Consider the following 17,496-nt stretch of genomic DNA (forward strand, 5'->3'; position numbering starts at 1 on the left):
TCTTTAAAAATAAAAGTCTCATTTTCACACTTTTGAATTTTCCCCAAACTCCAAATTCGAATTTGTACTTGAAAGCAACTTGCTTATTGACATGTATGAGTTTAAGACCAAAGGTACATGTTTTAGTTGTGCTTGTTTTCATTATTTGTTTGCTTGCTTCCTCATTTTTCTTCTTTTGGAAGAAGTTGCAAGTTTTTTCCCAAGAACTTGAGCACATTTCATTTCACTCCACCTTTCACCATTTCATGTAAGTGCATTGTTTCAATCCACATCCATCATTACATATCATAGCACATTCCATCTCATTCCCCACATTTGATTACATGTAATCTCATTCTCTATCTTTAGTTACATGTAATCTCATTTTCCATCCGCATTTACATGTAATTCCATCCTTCATATGCATTTACATATAAACCTATTTTCCAAACCCGCTTACATGTAATCTCATCTTTTGAACCTAATTCCATATTTGCATCAAGTCATGATTACATGTAAATCACTTTGTAATTGCATCTTGAGAACCCGTTTTTTACTAAAGTTCATAGTATTAAAGTCAAAAGTTATCAATTGCATGCATTCATATGCATTCCAACTTGCATTCTTGGCCATACCCATGAAAGCCCATCATTGCCCACATGCAATCCATCTTTCGAAGTCTGACTTTGGCCTTTTCCATCCAAATACATATGCTTTCCGGTTCATTTCCAGCCATCATATGTGTTCCATAAGTGTCTAATCCTATACTTTGAATACCCACCTCTCATGGATTCATCATTGTAACTCAAATCCCAAAGTTATTAAGGATTCAATCTCATTGGAAGATTGTATCATCTTCATGTTGTGACACACTCTTCATGATATGTCAAAACTTCTTCAAAAGACAAAGATACCAGTCAAGAAAGCATGTTTTGATTCTCAAGAAGTAGTAATCCATTTGATCTTCATTTTCTCAATGGTTGTCCAAGAACTTGAGTTTGTATGGGAATGCGTCAAGCACTTTGTTTCAAAAAAAAGAGAGAATAAGTTGTAGATGCTTGTCAGAAAGTTGTTCCAAGTTTACCTTCGGACATCATTGAGAAGGTCTTCAAAGTGCCGGAAAATCCAGAATGTGCAAGTCTAAGAAGGTAATTCACAACTTGGAATGAGGAAAAACTTGATCACATTGATTTTTCAAATCACAACAGGAAACTCGTCAAAGAGAATACAATGGTGCAGAATACTAGAATCCCCGATCTTGCGATCATTACGTAGTACAAGGATTTTGCTGATAGTCTACAAGATTGATTCATTCAGAATCAATAGCCTCAACACTTTCTTCTTCTTCTTCTTTCATGTTTGTAGTTGGAGATGATGTATTGCATGAAATTGTGTAGTTACATATAATACGATTTACATGTGTAATGATATGTAATCCAATAATTTTTCTTGTTAGTTAGACCGGGTCAAATTTGGTTGAGTTGCTCCCACTTTTTCCTCCTTTTTCTCAACTCCTTTGCCTATATAAAGGAGTGCCCTCTCATTGTAAAGATCATCTTTTGTTGTATGGAAGAAAGATTTGCCAAACTTGTGCAAGCATAACTTTGATTATGTAGTACGAATTTGGGAGAAAAGTGATTAAAAGAAGCAATTGAATTCATAGCTTTGACTAGAAGCAATTGTGATAGAGCAAATTAGAAGCTTTGATTGGAATTTGGACCTATTGTCTTTGATTCATGTTATTTTTATGTGTTCAATAATAAGAGCATAGTGAGTTAAGAAGCAATCGGAGCTGAAGCTTTGACTAAGAGTGATTGTGGTGATACATAGACTAGAAGCTTTGACTGTAGCTTGTATTACCATCTCAAATTCATGAAAAATAGTTAGAATTCCCCTACTTCTTGAAGTCTTTGCACCCCAATGGTGGAGGCTTTTCTTATAGAATAGATTAAAATAGGACCTAGAGCCAAATTGGTACGCTTTCAACTAGCCTTTGAGTTAGTGTTAGTTTATTGGTATCATCGTTTACAACTTTAGATAGAAGTGTAGTTTGAGGTTTGATCTTGCCCATTACTCGCTTTGCGGGTAAGTGGATTCTTTTCTCAAAGCTAAGAGGAAAGAATATTGTTAATACCCTTTCAATTCTCTCAACTTTTTGCTTACTTTGAATTGACCCAAGGAACGGTGAGAAGGGCGAGCCTTTCCTTTAAGGTAGGAGAGACTTTGTCTCACATGTTGTGGCTGGTCTACCTATTTTGTGACTTGAAGTTGCCCAAAACTATCGGTTGCAAAATATCCACCCAACAAGATGAATGGGATGAAGATGGAGAGGATGAACTGGATGAAGTTGTTGAGCCATGTGACACTAAAGAAATGGGAAAATATTCATCATTACCATGGAAGAGAAAATCTAGAAAATTGTAGAAGAAGAGTGCATCTTGTTTCTAAAATTGGCTAGCCACTATCCACATCACTATCCACATTAGAGATGAAGCAACAAAAGGGAGGCCTTTGGGACCCCATATTTTGATGAAGTCATATCGATTTATATAACTAAACAAAAAAGGATCAGCTAGAGGACTGTCTTGAAAACCTATAATTGAAGAAAATAAAGATTAGTACCATCTTTTACTTAGATAAGAAATGAGAATGATTCAAGGAAGGTTTGTTTACCATAGCTTATTGCTTAGTATTATTGCAAATGTAAAAAGAGTGTCCAACAAACGAGAGTCAAAGGAAGAGTTGCCAGGTAAGAAAACAAAGCTTTACATTAAACAAAACAATGAAAGGAAGAGACCTTCAAAAAAAGGTGATAAAGCTGTAGAAAATATATTGGCAGCAACAATGGAACAACAAAGTCATTCTTTTAGAAGGCAAACAAATAAATATAGAATGGTTTTTCGTGGAGGACAAGTAGCTGTGGGTGTTGGCTGAAAGGTGGATAAATAAAAAGATCTGGAGGGGTTTGACAGCAGGGGGAAAGAGAAAGGTATTCAGAGTTTGATGGAGATTGAGTGGAGAATCACGGAAGTACTTAACATGGTGGAAAGAAAAATCAGGGCTTTCCCCAAATCAAACAGAAGGTTCTAGCATCTAATCCAAATTTGTGAGCACCATGCAATAGCATCCTAGTATAAAAGCACTCTTACATCACCAAGAAAGAAAACATCAACGACTAGGTTCATATGTTTTGTTGGCATTTTAATTTTCCTAGAGTTTGATTTTGGATACAATTAGCTTTAAACGAAGAGGTTCAAAATTTTGAAAAGAAGGAAGAACGATATAGAACATTCAATTAATGGTTGATATATTTGATAAATTGTTTGATGCAGTAGCATTTTAGGGTAAAACAATCCTGCATCGTCCCAGGAAAAGATAATAATAGCAATGGGGTTTGTGATTTCTCATGGAATTTGGCTTCTAACCAGGGAGTTAAAAATTTAGTTGGAGGAACGGACCAACTATTTATGGGGATTGATCTCCAAAACTAAAGTGATTGCTAATTGTCCTCTTTTAGAGGAACATATGAACACATACCTTGTAGAATAGAATATTGTAAACAAAGAGTTGCATAATGTTAAGAATTAATAGCATCACGTTTTCTTTGTACGCATGTATGAGGAATTGAAAAGTATATACACGAGATCTCCTGTGTTTTCCCGTTCGTTTAAGGATCAGTATCACTGTTGCATGTTCTCTTTTGTACTATATTCTTCTTGTCTGCTGTGTTTCTCTAGTTGACGTTTACTGTAGAGTATTGTAATGTGTGTGTAGGCTGTACAGGTTGCTAAGCAAACTGTGCATGTCAATGATTTATAAAATTATATGTAGATTTAATATCAGACTGTTCACTGAAAATGAACCTTTTCTGCACTGTGAACTATAGTAGATAGCAATCATTGTCAGGTCTCCTCTGTCGTATGAATTGCTTTATCCTTGGACTTACTGTCTATCATGTGAAATCTGTTTTACATTGTGTTGACTGCAACACCATGTAGACATTTTGACATATAGTTGTAGATATTGTTTTGACATACATAGAGGGTAGTGTTCCCATATTTCCTTCTGTGGTTGATGGATTCATAATGAGGGTTCTGCATCAGCAGTAAATTTGCTGCATCATTAATCATCACATGCTGCATTTTTTTTCTTGGAGATGGAAATCCAATAATCATGAGTTCTTTGAGTGATGATTATGGGAGTCCTTGTTACTTGTCAAATTTGTGGAACAACAATGTTGCAGGTAGAAATGAATTTCATTTGACTTTTGGGTCATCTTATATCCATAATCATAAGTTTTAGAGCATTAGTGATCTAATTACTCAGCTGCACAGGGGCAAGCTCAGCGAGTTGTAGAAAGTTATCTAATGGGCACTAATATTTAAACAGTTTAAAGAACTATGCATTTCTGTCCTAACTTTTCCTTGATGACATAGCATACACCAACTAGTGTAAGCTTCTGCTATGATGATAGATTAGATACATCTGTCTTTAAACTATTGCTGCCTTTTACGGTTGGCATCCCTAAAAAGTGTGCTTTGAATATGTGCACCTGATAAGCACGAGGTAGTATTCAACTCCTCATTTTGACCAGCTCAAAACAGTGTAACACTGGTACTAGGGTACGTCGAGACGAGTTTCGGGGTTGGGGGTAAAATGGTACTCATTTTCGGGATGACAGGGGGACAAGTAGAGGACGGCAGCAAGGGGAGGATGGGATAGGGAGGGGTGTTGTATAGTATACATATAGAACATGAAATGCTAGTTATGAGATGATGTTTTAGTAGAACATACCAAATAAAAATACTTGAACATAGCAAAATTGCAACATGAACTAGAACCATTGAACATTCAACATAGAAACATATTACATACCCAATAGTAATATTAAAAAATCAAAATTCAAATAGAAATTCAAGTGCCCATCCCAGCGGGGGCATGATTGCGGAATGACGGAGGTGGGGGTACTTGGGTACTCAAGTACCCGATGCAGGGATGTCTCGGGGACAAGTACTTCAAGGTTTGGGAGGGGGGTGCGAGTTCTCATGTTACACTAGATCAAAATCAACAGATGATGCAAGTAATTATGTAATCTATTAGTTCCATTGTCTCCAACAAAATTTGTACCCTTATTCGGTCTAAGTGCCCCCAAAGTTGTGAAATCCAAATTTGCAAGTAGCCGATGCAGGGATGTCTCAGGGATAGGTACTTCAAGGTTTGGGAGGGGGGTGCGAGTTCTCATGTTACACTGGATCAAAATCAACAGATGATGCAAGTAATTATGTAATCTATTAGTTCCATTGTCTCCAACAAAATTTGTACCCTTATTCGGTCTAAATGCCCCCAAAGTTGTGAAATCCAAATCTGCAAGTTTCTTAGATGTAGATATATATCTAGAGATTTTGGCATGTATAGAGAAGTCTGATTGTCTTATGTCGATGATTGCTTGTAGGCTTGGTAGCATTGGAATTTGTCATGAATAAATTTTAAGTTGATGTTAATAGGGGAAAAGCCCCGGTTGCTACCCAAGCTAACTTCACACGTCTATAAACCCTGAACTGTAAGCTTGATTTTGCCAAACTTTTCAGAGTACCTCCGTAGGTGATTGAAGAGCTTAAAGTTTTCGCTTTTGGATACTCACGGATCTCTTTGTAGGGATTGTGGAGCATGAAGTGGTCCAAAAGTGCCATTTCAAAACATTCACTCGAAGCCTGCTATGTTCATGCACCAATAGTTGTTCACTCAAAAAACACTAGTACCTGTGGTTGAATGTCCAAGTAGCCTTTATGAAATGTCCCAACAATGTTGCACAAATTAGTCAATGACCAACCAAAAAGCTAAAAGAAGACGAAAAATGATCAACTATTAGTAAATGTGTGATTGGCTATTAGTACACATGTTTTCATTTTTTTGGGTTATTTTAAGAGCGAGAATTGGGGGTTATGTATCACAGATGTATCATAGTTATTGGACCCCCTATTAGTTATGGTGCTGGCTAAGCTCAAGACAAAACACACCAAAGACAAAAAATAGTCAAACTTTTTTTCTTTTTCCATATTCGTGAAAGCAATGGTTTTTCTCAAATTTTTTGTTGCTTTTGATCACAAAATATGCAGATCATAAAGAACAAATGCTGAAAACTTCAGCAAAATTCATTGTGTTTTCAAGTTTTGTATATTGGTCAACAATGCATTTTGTCTTGAGCTTAGCTGTGTCCGTTAGTTACTATTCTTCCCCTAGGGAAGATGGGGACGTAAAAGTTATACTAAAATTTTAGCTTTATTACGTACTATTGCTTTCAATCATGAGTATGAAAGGACGAGGACTGCACTGGTGCAGGGGACGCGACCATAACACATGGGAGATAGACACTTGGAGGGGGAAAAAAATCTTAGCAAATGGAAATATTAATTGTATTGTCATTACGTTGATATAAATGTTCAAATTTAATATTGAACTAGACTCAATTGCTGATAGGAGTTGGGGATTTGATACTATTATTTGAAAATGTGATAAAGGGTATTTAATTTAGAAAATTTTATTCTATGTTAAAGTTTTTTGGATAGTATTCTTTTGAATACGATTGAATTTTTCTTTGTCCATAAAATTATTTTAAGAGTGTTTGTAGATTTGTTTTATATGTTTTTTATTGAATTGTTTTGGACGTTTGGCTTGAAAAGATCATACAATTTTAATTCAAGAAATAAGAAATTATATAATTCTACTAATTTATATTTTAATTTTTTTGACTTATCAATCACATTTCAGTGGAGAAACAAATTTAAAAGTAATTCATATAACACCTATAAAAACTTTTTCAAATTTAAACTGATCCTTTTTAAAATTAAAGAACCGGAACAACTTTTATTTAATATCACTTGACATTTGAAAATGTAACCATGTGTCTCTCGGATCAATATTTCTATACAGGGGACAAACAAAGAGGGATCAATATGGATGAGTCTTTGGGCAACTGTGGTTTAAGTACCATTGAGCAGATAAATATGGAGAGTAGTGGGTGAAAATGATGAAGCAATTTTTAAGTTCTCCGAGTTTGAAGTTCATTATTTACACGGGATATGCACAACAGAAAATTATTAGTGGAATCTATCTTTAAATTTTCTAGATAGGGATCTTTTATTTTTGTTTGTTTGTTAGTATTTTAGTATAATACATGCATTTACTAGATTTATAATGGGTATATTCATCTATTTTTTTATCTTGTGAACAACGAAAATTGAAAATTACTATATAATTTTATATTCTCTCATTCTTTTTTATCTGTCATTGAGTGTGATTCTAAAGTTGGTGATATCTTCTTTATTCATATTATTAAATGAAAATAAGTTTTTGATAGAAATTGTGTAAATGTTTTTTATTAAAACAATGTTTTAGTGATATATGATAAAATAGAAATACTTGATGAGTAATATAAAGTTTAAACAGAACAGACCTATAGCAATAAAAATATCCTATCAATTCATATTCTAAACAAGATGTATATTCTCAAAAAGATGTCTCTAAATTTCAAACAATTCATTTGGTGCCAGCTGAATGCATCATTATATGATTTAGTGAATATCTATAGGTCTTGTCACTTTTTTATTCCATTTTGGACACTTAACAAAAAACATGCTGCTGTCTCATTATATTTGACTATATAAACTTGAAATTTTGTTTTTAAAATACAAAATTTGACACATAAACCACTGTAAAATACGTCAAAATAATTTAAATTCTTTACATAACATTAAAAAAGTATAAAAATAGGATAAACATGAATTCTTGACAGAAATAATATCAACTATATAACAACCAAATTTACAATTTTTAATTTAAATATTATTTTTTATTAATATTAAAATGGTGATTGGATGTGAACTTTTGAAATGAATGTACCCATTTAGATCATTATAAATTTTGCAGTTTTTTATATCTTTAAAAAGATAATGTGGTCTAATGAGCTTATTTTTTTAAAAAGGAGTGACCAAGACAGCTTGATGTGCTAGACCTCTTTTGAGACTACTGTTAATTCTTGACAGAATTATTATGATGGCTTCTTGTACGACAGAGGGGTCCTACTTAAGACTTATTTTCAATGGTTAGTAGACAAAGGTAATATCAACAATAATCATAATTGAAGCCAGTATTGGAACTTGTGAGTGTACAAGGCATGCATCCTTACATCCTCCCTCTTTGTAGTGGTGAAGTAGGCTTTAGCTTTTTGGGATGTCACATCCAAAACAAAAGATTCTTATTCATTAGAACCTACAATTATTTAGGGTTCGTTGATTTGGAATATGCCTTCTTTCACATATGGGGCGACCTTAGATCATTGGTGCAAATTATTATGCTCAATTGTATTATTTGGCACGAGGAAACTATTTCTCATGACATATGTCCTCTTTCACTTGGAATTGTTTTCACTGGGGTAATGATAATAGCAAGCACTACCTAAGACTTAGAAATATCACTTATTTTTTGTTTTCTAGTAGACATCAAGGATCTCTATGTAAAAAATGTTATCTAGGTAGCTGCTATAAAAGCTATCTAGCCGCTAGCTTTCAGAAACCAATAAGGTTATGGTACTGTCGAAAATGTATTTGAAGTGATGATTTGTTTGTATTTTAAAATTAATTTTAAAATTAGAATACAGTTGTTTCATGATATTTAATTTATATAATAAATTTTAAAGGTTGAATCTTGTTGTTACATAGCTATTTCGTAATGTTATTGGCATAATTAATAAAAAAATTAGAATAGATTCCATTGGACCTATCGAGCGAGATTGACATTCTATTGTATACTTATAAGATTTCTGATGCCTTTGTTGTTTACATTTATTATTATTGTTTATTAGTCTTTTTGTGTTGATTAATTTTTTTTTGATTGTTTTCATTTTTTGTGTTGATTGATTTTTTGGGTGGTTGTTATCAGTATGTTTTTTTGTTTGTATTATAAAAGATATAGACTAAGCATCATCTAAATGTTTATAAAATTAAGAGTATATAAAATAATCAAAACTTCTTGATAAATGGACGTAACAGATTTGTTGTTCCTAATCAATTGATAGTTGATTGATAGCTAAGAAAAGACATTTATCTTTGGAGTTTTCCAATAGCTTCTTTACAGTCTCGAAAGAAATAATTACTTTTGTGCTAAAAGAACTGGTCATTATTAGATGTTGACCATTATAAAGCTATTCTTGTAAGAATGCAATCAACATCTATTTACATGCCTCACCAGTTTAACAATGGTTACAATGTATTGCCTAAAATGTTTTTGACAGTTCTCTCACATAAGTCCAGAACGATGAGGATCAAATGTGCTTGTTAATTGCAAGATCTTAGGAGTTGGCCTTCCATATAAATAACCCCAGGAATAATTCCTTAATGGCATAATCTCTAGATTACTTTTCATAGCAGATGTCTTAAAATTATGTTCCTATTTTTAACTTGAGGAAGACTTACACTAGTTTTTACAGGCAGACATTGTGCAACTATTTATCTTGACACTTGTCTATTTAACATTATAAAGTACCATCAACTCGTTTTTCCACATTCATTTGCTCGTTTATACTGGTTTAATTATATATTATTATTTAAAAAATGGTTTAATTATTTTTCCTTATTGGCTGATTTTCTATCTACTTTAAACAGACAAAGAGTGCATTGTCGTTGGGCTTGTCTGTATCAACAGTCAGCTACAAAGTTTTTCCCAAGAATCAATGTAGCAGCTCAACTTCAGTAGCTAGAAGTCATTATAATTATAATTTACTCGTGTCAATTATGCATTAACCGACAGCAAATTTCTGTAACTATATCTATGTACTGTACCAAATATTGACACCTTGCTTTAGTTAATGAAGGGAAATATTATACAGTTAATCGGGTGATTTCCTTTAAAGAATGAGCGTTATGGTAACTCAAGGGAATCTACACTTGGCTTTGCACCAAGACGTTTCATATTTGCAATGGATAACATAAATCTGGAAGAAACCAGTGGTGTATATACGATTGAATCTACACAAGAATCAAAGTAAAAATTGAATACCAAAAACTCACTTTAGAACAAAATCAGCTGAAGTTGTCAGTTGAACATTAGCAACAAATGTATACAATATACGAGTACATCTATGGGCCCATTGTTGTACGATTGAGATTTTATTGTATATTTCTTAGATTTCTATATTGTAGTTTTTAAAATTTATTATCATTGTTTATTAGATATTTTTGGTCTATTAATCTTTGACGTGGTTTTTTGGGCACTGTAGAAGATTGAACTCAACATTATCTAAATACTTATAACATGAACTTCGTCATAAAATCTCAAATTTGTTCATAAGAAATATATATTGTTTTTAATTGATAGTTGAAAAAAGATGTTATCTTTAGAATTTTCCTAAACCTTCTTTATAACCTCAAAATAAGTAAATGCGTTTTGTACTAAAAAAAAATGATCACTATAAGAGGTTGACCTTTATAAAATTTATTTATACACTTGACCAATATAACCCAAGGGTACAATGTATTGCCTTTAGATTACTTGTAGCTCTCACTTCAAGTCCATGATGACAGAGGATCAAATGTGCTTGTTAATTGCAATTCATGTCCCCCACTAAACCTTCCTTCTTTATAAGTACCACCAAAAATAATTCCTTAATGATTACTTTTTCTAGCAGATGTCTTCAAATTATGTTCCTAACTATTTTTAACTTGAGGAAGACATCACTAGTTTTCACAGGCAGACATTGTGCAACTATGTTATCTTTACACTTGTATACTTAACGTAATGAAGTACTCCGAACTTGTTTTTTCACATTCATTTGCTCGTTTAAACTGGTTTAATTTTTTTTCCTTATTAGCTGATTTTGCTACTTTATACAGACAAAGAGTCCATAGTCGTTGGGCTTGCCTGTATCAATAGTCAAGTACATAGTTCGTCCCAAGAATCAATGCGGCAGCTCAACTTCAGTAGCTAGAAGTCATTATAATTATAATTTACTCAAGTCAAGTATGAATTAATATTTCTGTAACTATAGCTATGTACAATACCAAATATTGATACCTTGCTTCCCGTATTGAAGGGAAATATTACACAGTTAATCTGGTAATTTCCTTTAAAAAATGATCATTATGGTAACTCCAGGGAATCTACACTTGGCTTTGCACCAAGACGTTTCATATTTGCAATGGACAACATAAATATGGAAGAAACAATTAAATTAAATTCCAAAAACTCACCAGATTCAAAGGAAACTTCCAAAACTCACTTTATAATAAAATCAGCTAAAAATGTTAGTTGAACATTACCAACAAAATGTATAATATATACCAGTAGATCTATGGCAACCTCCCTCAGGACAGACAAGAATGGGTTTACAGAAACAGCCATGATACTAAAGATTTATATTAATAAGGCAGGCTTTACAATATACTTCCTGTTCTCAATCTGGCCTTCATTGCCTTGTTTGCTAGAGTCTGGTTGTGTACAAGAGGAATTAGGCCACAACAGTGTAGGCACAAGAAGAAAGCCTAGTACACAACCTGAGATGATCCCCATGAAACCTTGTAATTGACTCACAACTTTGCATCAACAAAACGTTAGCTTTATTACTTGATCTTTGTCTACATCTGCTGAACATAGATTTAGCAATTAGGCTTGAAGCAATTATAAACCCAAAATTAAAAGAGAAATCCATGAGTAGTCCATAATGGGTAACAATCTGTTACTTCAGATGACAAGATTCATTCTTGAAACAGAGCACCATAAGCGTCATACCCATGTTAAGAAGTTTATCAATAGCTATGACCAATCATGGAACACTCTAAACAAAAAAAATCCATAGTTGTACCTTCTTTTCAGCCACCTGGAAGGGTTTCAAGGCTGCACACGTGCGCTCCTCCTGACCAGGCAGTGTAAGACTTATGGACATCAATCCAGCTATATATTTACATCTAACATGAAAACTATAAGGTCTGTCTGGTTCTGACGCTTACTTACAAGTCCATGATCAGATTAGGAATGAAAAGATACAAACTTTGGTTTTCAAGCAAATTTAATACACACAAAACTGAAATACCAGCAATATCTATTGTGGGGCTAGATGGGTTTATACCTATTTGGGCCTGCTTGAATCTTCAAATATGGGATGCTTGGAAGATCGAAACTGGGCAGAGGACAAGTTTTGCATAGGAGGACTACTCATTTTCTCATAGCAATGGATAGAGAAAAGAGAAAGAGAAAGATGAATCTCATCCTTACCCCAAGACTGAGTCTTTGCACTGTGCTTTTTATTCAGACCAGGCTTTGATAAGAAGGGAGACAAGGCTTGAGAAGGCAATGGACATGACGAAGAAGAAGAAGCAGATGGATTAAGCATAGGCCAAAGGGAAAGAGAATATAGTTTCCGAAATCCACCAAGAGCCAAAACAACAGATCTCAGTTGATGGCTTCCACAACCAGTGTTAGCCCAATGCTTGAGACATATGTTTTCCCACAGCTTATCATCTTGTGCAGCTTTATGCCATATCCTATTAACACATGAGGCCTTTGCCAGTGTTCTTGCATCCATGTATTTCATCACTTCGGATAACAGATCCCCATCTAGAAGAAACTGCTCCATTTGATCCCCCGATGAGTTCTCAAACTGATCCTGAGATTGCATCTTTTCAGATGTTTTGTGAAACAATGGCGCCTCCAAGTCTCCGCTGGGCTTATAACTATGATGATGATAATTGATTTTACACTTACTGGGCCTTCTTATTGCCAATCCCATTGCCCTTCCAGACAGAACAGGACAAAGAGAATATCAGAGACAAAACTATAAACTTCCCTTATGCATAGCTCTTTAAGGACTCTTTTTTCTCACTATGGCTGAGCCATGAGTACAAATGAATGTGTATCTACAAATAAATAGTCCGTGTACCTTAAAAAACAAATTGGATAGTTTCATAAATAAGCATTGGACAGGGATCCGGGTCTCTAAATTTAGGCAGAAACAGAGACACGGAGACCAGAGAGCACAGCTTCAGAAAAGGGTAAAGTTATGAAATGGTGCAGAGCACTACCAGAAGGAAAATTTCTAATAAAAAAGGAGCAGAGGATGAAGAAAATGGGTCCCTAATTTAAATCAGATCCTGAAAGTGATTCCTAAAACCCAAAGAAAGGGGGTGCGTGACCATAAAAAGAGGGTACAATTAAGGGGTGACCATAAATTCAAAGAAATAATTAGAGGACTAAAATACAAGACAGATACAGACGTCCAAGGGAAAAATGATATCCTTTATCACAATCAGACAATTTAAAAGGATTCCTTTAGCACTGCATCAATTAAAAATGAGTGTATTCTGTAAAGTAAGAATAAGAACATGATGGCTCCACAATAATGGCAACTATTTTTACGATGGAAAGTGAGTGGCATAAGTGCCGACTTTCATATGAGTGACCTCATGGCAAGGTAAGCATAGAATAAACAAGCGACGCGTAGCATCATAGTTCTTGTCATATGTATGATAGTTGTATTGTTATGGAGGATGGAGGAAAGAGGTTGGAATTAGGTGATAGACAATTAACTATAAATTAAGCATGAAGAAGTTAATACTGATATATAAATTGATGGAGAGATGTTAACAGTTACTAAAACACCATTATATTTTGACGAGTTTAAAAGAAATCAAATATAACAATACCCACAATTGACAATGAACTAAGATTGGAGACAATAACTAAACTGCAGAAGTCATGTTCACTAGGTATTTTTTCAAAATACAAGGCTTATTGTCTTGATTCTGTACAAACACTAGAAATAATAAAAAACAAAGCAATAGACGGGTTCAATGGCATCACGTCTAAAACCTTCGTGGAGGTATTGAGCCATACATTTTTAAAAACATATCTTAGTCTCACATGCTATATAACAAACAACAATCATTGTCACAACAATTTGTAGTGGTTGAGACAACTAGTAGAGTACAAACCAATCAATTTGGTGCAAGGGGAACACTAAGAGAAACGATCAATATAAGGAAAGCAACGCCAACTAAAGAGACGGGAGCTACAAGCTACCAAAGTAAGTAGTATTCAAAGAGTGGGGAGTAGTATTCAAAGTAAAAGAATTTGATCTAGATTGTAAAACCCAAGGATAAGTGTCAAATGACATTATTCAACATCCTTTAAGTAGGTAGTAGAGGAGTAAAGCCTAGAATTATGACAACAAGAAGAGGCAAAATGTTTAGTTACAAAATAACATCCACACTTGAACAAATTCCCTTTGTAATCTTGATTAAGTCTCTAAGGGCCCGTTTGGTTGCTGGAATACAACTGGAATAGGAATAGGAAATTAGAATATGATTTGTATTCTTTGTTTGGTGTGTAGAATAGGAATAGGGAATAGGAATACGTATTCCTATTTTAGCCCCAAAATGAGCTTTCGTCCATTCCAAAAAATACCTGTAATTAGAATTGCTATTCTTGCATTCATTTAGCTTTCTCAAATTTGATTAAATTTTCAAATCCGTTTTGACCTAGGGTGAGTGCAGGGACTGGAAAACAACTCGAATATAGTCAAATACAACAAATTGGTGTTGTTGGATCTGAGTGGAAATAGACTTACGAGAAGTGCACAACAACAGATGATGATTTGTGTGAAATCATCTCAAACATCAGTGAAGACAGAAATTTCAATGATGAAGATGCCATGCTAAAGAAGATTGAACCTTTTATCGGCCTTTCTATGCAAGAGAGCATGGCAGCATTGGACAAATGCGAGTTTATTTCTTCATCGAGTCTGGTGCAAAAAATCCTTTTTAGAACTCAGAGTAATTGGAGAGCTGTGTTGACTGTTTTTCAATGGGCAGCTTCACAGGAAAACTACAGTCATTCTATCAATGTGTACCACACCATGATATCTATATTGGGTATGCACTTCCTTTTCTTCAGATTCAACGAATTTGAATCTGCTGTGTCGATCAAATTTTAATTTTTATTTGAATGAACCAAACAGGAACAACACATTTCTATTCTAGAATAGCAATTCTAGAATAGAAATTCGAGAATAGCAATTCTCATTTTGCAATTTCTATCCCCGCAACCAAACGGGCCCTAATGCAAGTCGTCAACCTCTAGAGAAACCACATGCATAACAATGAATCAAATCACAAAGAAACCAGAGCATAAGGATAAATACCCACTTTATCTTAAACAAGCGGGGTCTATTGCTCAGATATCCATGAGTGCAGTGCTTCTAAAGAGAAGGACATGAGAAATTAAATCTTTAAATAAGTTTCAACTTCTCACAATAAGAAATGCAGTCCAACATCACCTCCAGAAGAGAGGTAGCATAAGGGAGGCATTTTACGATATAGGAAGGTTCCTTTAAGGGCTTATGAATTAGATGAGCAAATGAATATTTAGTGGAGCATTACCAAATACATTTGTAGCAAAAGTGATATTGTAGACCTCATTTTAGCCTCCGTTAAAGAAAGAATTTTAAATTTAAATTTCAAAGGTTGTCTTTAATGTCATTTATGCGTAAGTCGACAACATTTATTTTTGAGAAAACTTTCTACAATCCATTTGACTGAATTTAAAAAGGGAGTAGTGATTTTGGCAGAAAATTGTCATTCTTCCCGTTGAAATTTACCTCAGGCTTTAAGCCAAAATAAATTCTCAGACATCTAATTTTCATTGTTTGTTATTTATTTTTGAGAAAACTTTCTACAATCCATTTGACTGAATTTAAAACGCGAGTAGCAATTTTAGTGGAAAATCATCATTTTTTCCATAAAAATGTGCTCAAGGCTTTAAGCCCAAAAAAAAAACAAATTCTTAGACATCTTTCCTACATCTAATTTTCATTATTTGTTTAGCGTCATTTATGCCAAGTCGTCAACAATTGTTTCTGGAAAAAACTTTCTACGATTCGTCTGACTAGATTTAAAGCTGGAGTAGTGATTTTGTTAGAAAATCATCTATCTTCCCATAGAAATTCTTGTTGAAAAATTTAATACAGCAATTGACGTTTGCCCCTGGAGCCAAACGCCCACCTACCACCTGACGACCAGTAGAACAAAAAGAAAACATAAATGCGGTGGGTGAGATTTTTGAAATCAGAAACGAGGGAGAAAATGGAATGTGACAAAAGGGAATGTTTCTTCATTCATTCATTCATTAGCAGAGTTTGTAGATCAAGCAGATCAGAGAGAAGTTGTAGAGTTGAGCAGAGAAGGAAGAAGGAAACAAGTTTGTGCCTATAGTTGCACGTGTTTCCCCTCCTCACTAAGTAAGTTTTTTGTTGTTTGGATTTGTCCTGTTAAAGCAGTGATTGCTCCAAGCACCATTGTATGCAGCCATTAGAGTTGCAGGTTTAAAAGTTTATTGAAGTTTGAAGTATTATCAGTTTAGGGTTATTTTAGGGTTTTCTGGTTGAAGCCGAATGCTCCCAGATTTTGTAATAGTTTAATGAAAGATTGAATAGAAAGCAAGTAGCATACTTAATCTATTGTTCTTCATCTTCTATTCATTGCATTTGACAAGTTTGGTTGAAAGGTTAAAGCTTTGGCTTTCTAGTTTTAATGGTGAAAGCATTCACGTTGAAATATTTCCTAAGTTATAATTTTTAAGTTTGAAACAGAACACTTCGCATCCTCTTTCTCAGTTGGAGCCGAGCTCACTCGGCATCCATTGGTGCCGAGCATTTCCTGTGTGTGTGCCGAGCTTTTCTTGTGTCGAGCATTTTTCTTCAAGTGACGAGCTCCTCTTTGTGCTGAGCTCACTCGGCACTTGGTGCCTATCACTCGGCATCTGTTGGTGCCGAGCAAATTTTCACTCGGCACATTCACGTGTCGAGAAAAACTGGCACTCGGCAATGTGAGTGCCGAGTAAAATTTTTAGGTTTAGGGTTGAGTTGTGAGTTAAATTTAATTTGTATTTTTCACAATTCTCTCAAGGCTTTAAGCTAAAACAAAATCTGAGACAATTTTTGTGCATCTAACCATCTTTAGATCTTTAATTCATTGTCCGTTAATTTCCAGAAGAGCATGTATTCCAGAGCAACATGAAACTTCAATTAAATTCATCTATTTCAAAGCAAATATGAAACTTACAATAAATTCATCCAACAAACATATATTTCTCATTTTCTGTAATAAGATATTCTATGTGTTTTGGTAACCTGAAGGAGCTATGGATGGCCTCGTTATAATACAAATACAATAATAATGGTATCCATTTTTTCCTGTGGCGCAACAAACTAAGACAGTTACTAATGCAACACATATTAGCAATGAAAAGCCCCGCAGTTAAATTAAAAGCAACAACTACTAGCATAATTTCAAACGCCATTTTGCTCCCCTGCATTTTCTAATCCAGAGGCTGGCTGGACGAGGAGATAACATTGAGTCCCTCCCATGGCGAAAAGGGATAAATGCCTTGCGCCCACAGTTGGGGATTGGCTTTGTAAGGAGTGAGAATTGAACCAACGATCAACATATCCATATGATGAGGCATAACCATTGG

At 34.3% G+C, this 17,496-nt stretch overlaps 1 pseudogene across 3 annotated transcripts; it reads right to left on the reverse strand.

The window, feature by feature from the left end:
* Window positions 1–11,356: 11,356 nt before the first annotated feature.
* LOC149555975 (F-box protein GID2 pseudogene) lies at window positions 11,357–13,270 on the reverse strand (annotated as a pseudogene). 3 transcript variants are annotated; one of them, XR_016364604.1, is made up of 3 exons: window positions 12,098–13,270; window positions 11,834–11,884; window positions 11,357–11,612 (listed from the first exon to the last, which is right to left on the reverse strand). The product of XR_016364604.1 is annotated as an F-box protein GID2 pseudogene, transcript variant X3 (transcript). The 3 variants fall into 3 exon arrangements; XR_016364603.1 differs by having other exon boundaries at window positions 11,357–11,884; XR_016364602.1 differs by having other exon boundaries at window positions 11,834–13,266.
* Window positions 13,271–17,496: the final 4,226 nt, after the last annotated feature.

The sequence above is a fragment of the Cupressus sempervirens genome, chromosome 5 (assembly GCF_028749045.1).
Source record: "Cupressus sempervirens isolate cs-2001-9-10 chromosome 5, ASM2874904v1, whole genome shotgun sequence".
Taxonomy (NCBI): Eukaryota; Viridiplantae; Streptophyta; class Pinopsida; order Cupressales; family Cupressaceae; genus Cupressus; species Cupressus sempervirens.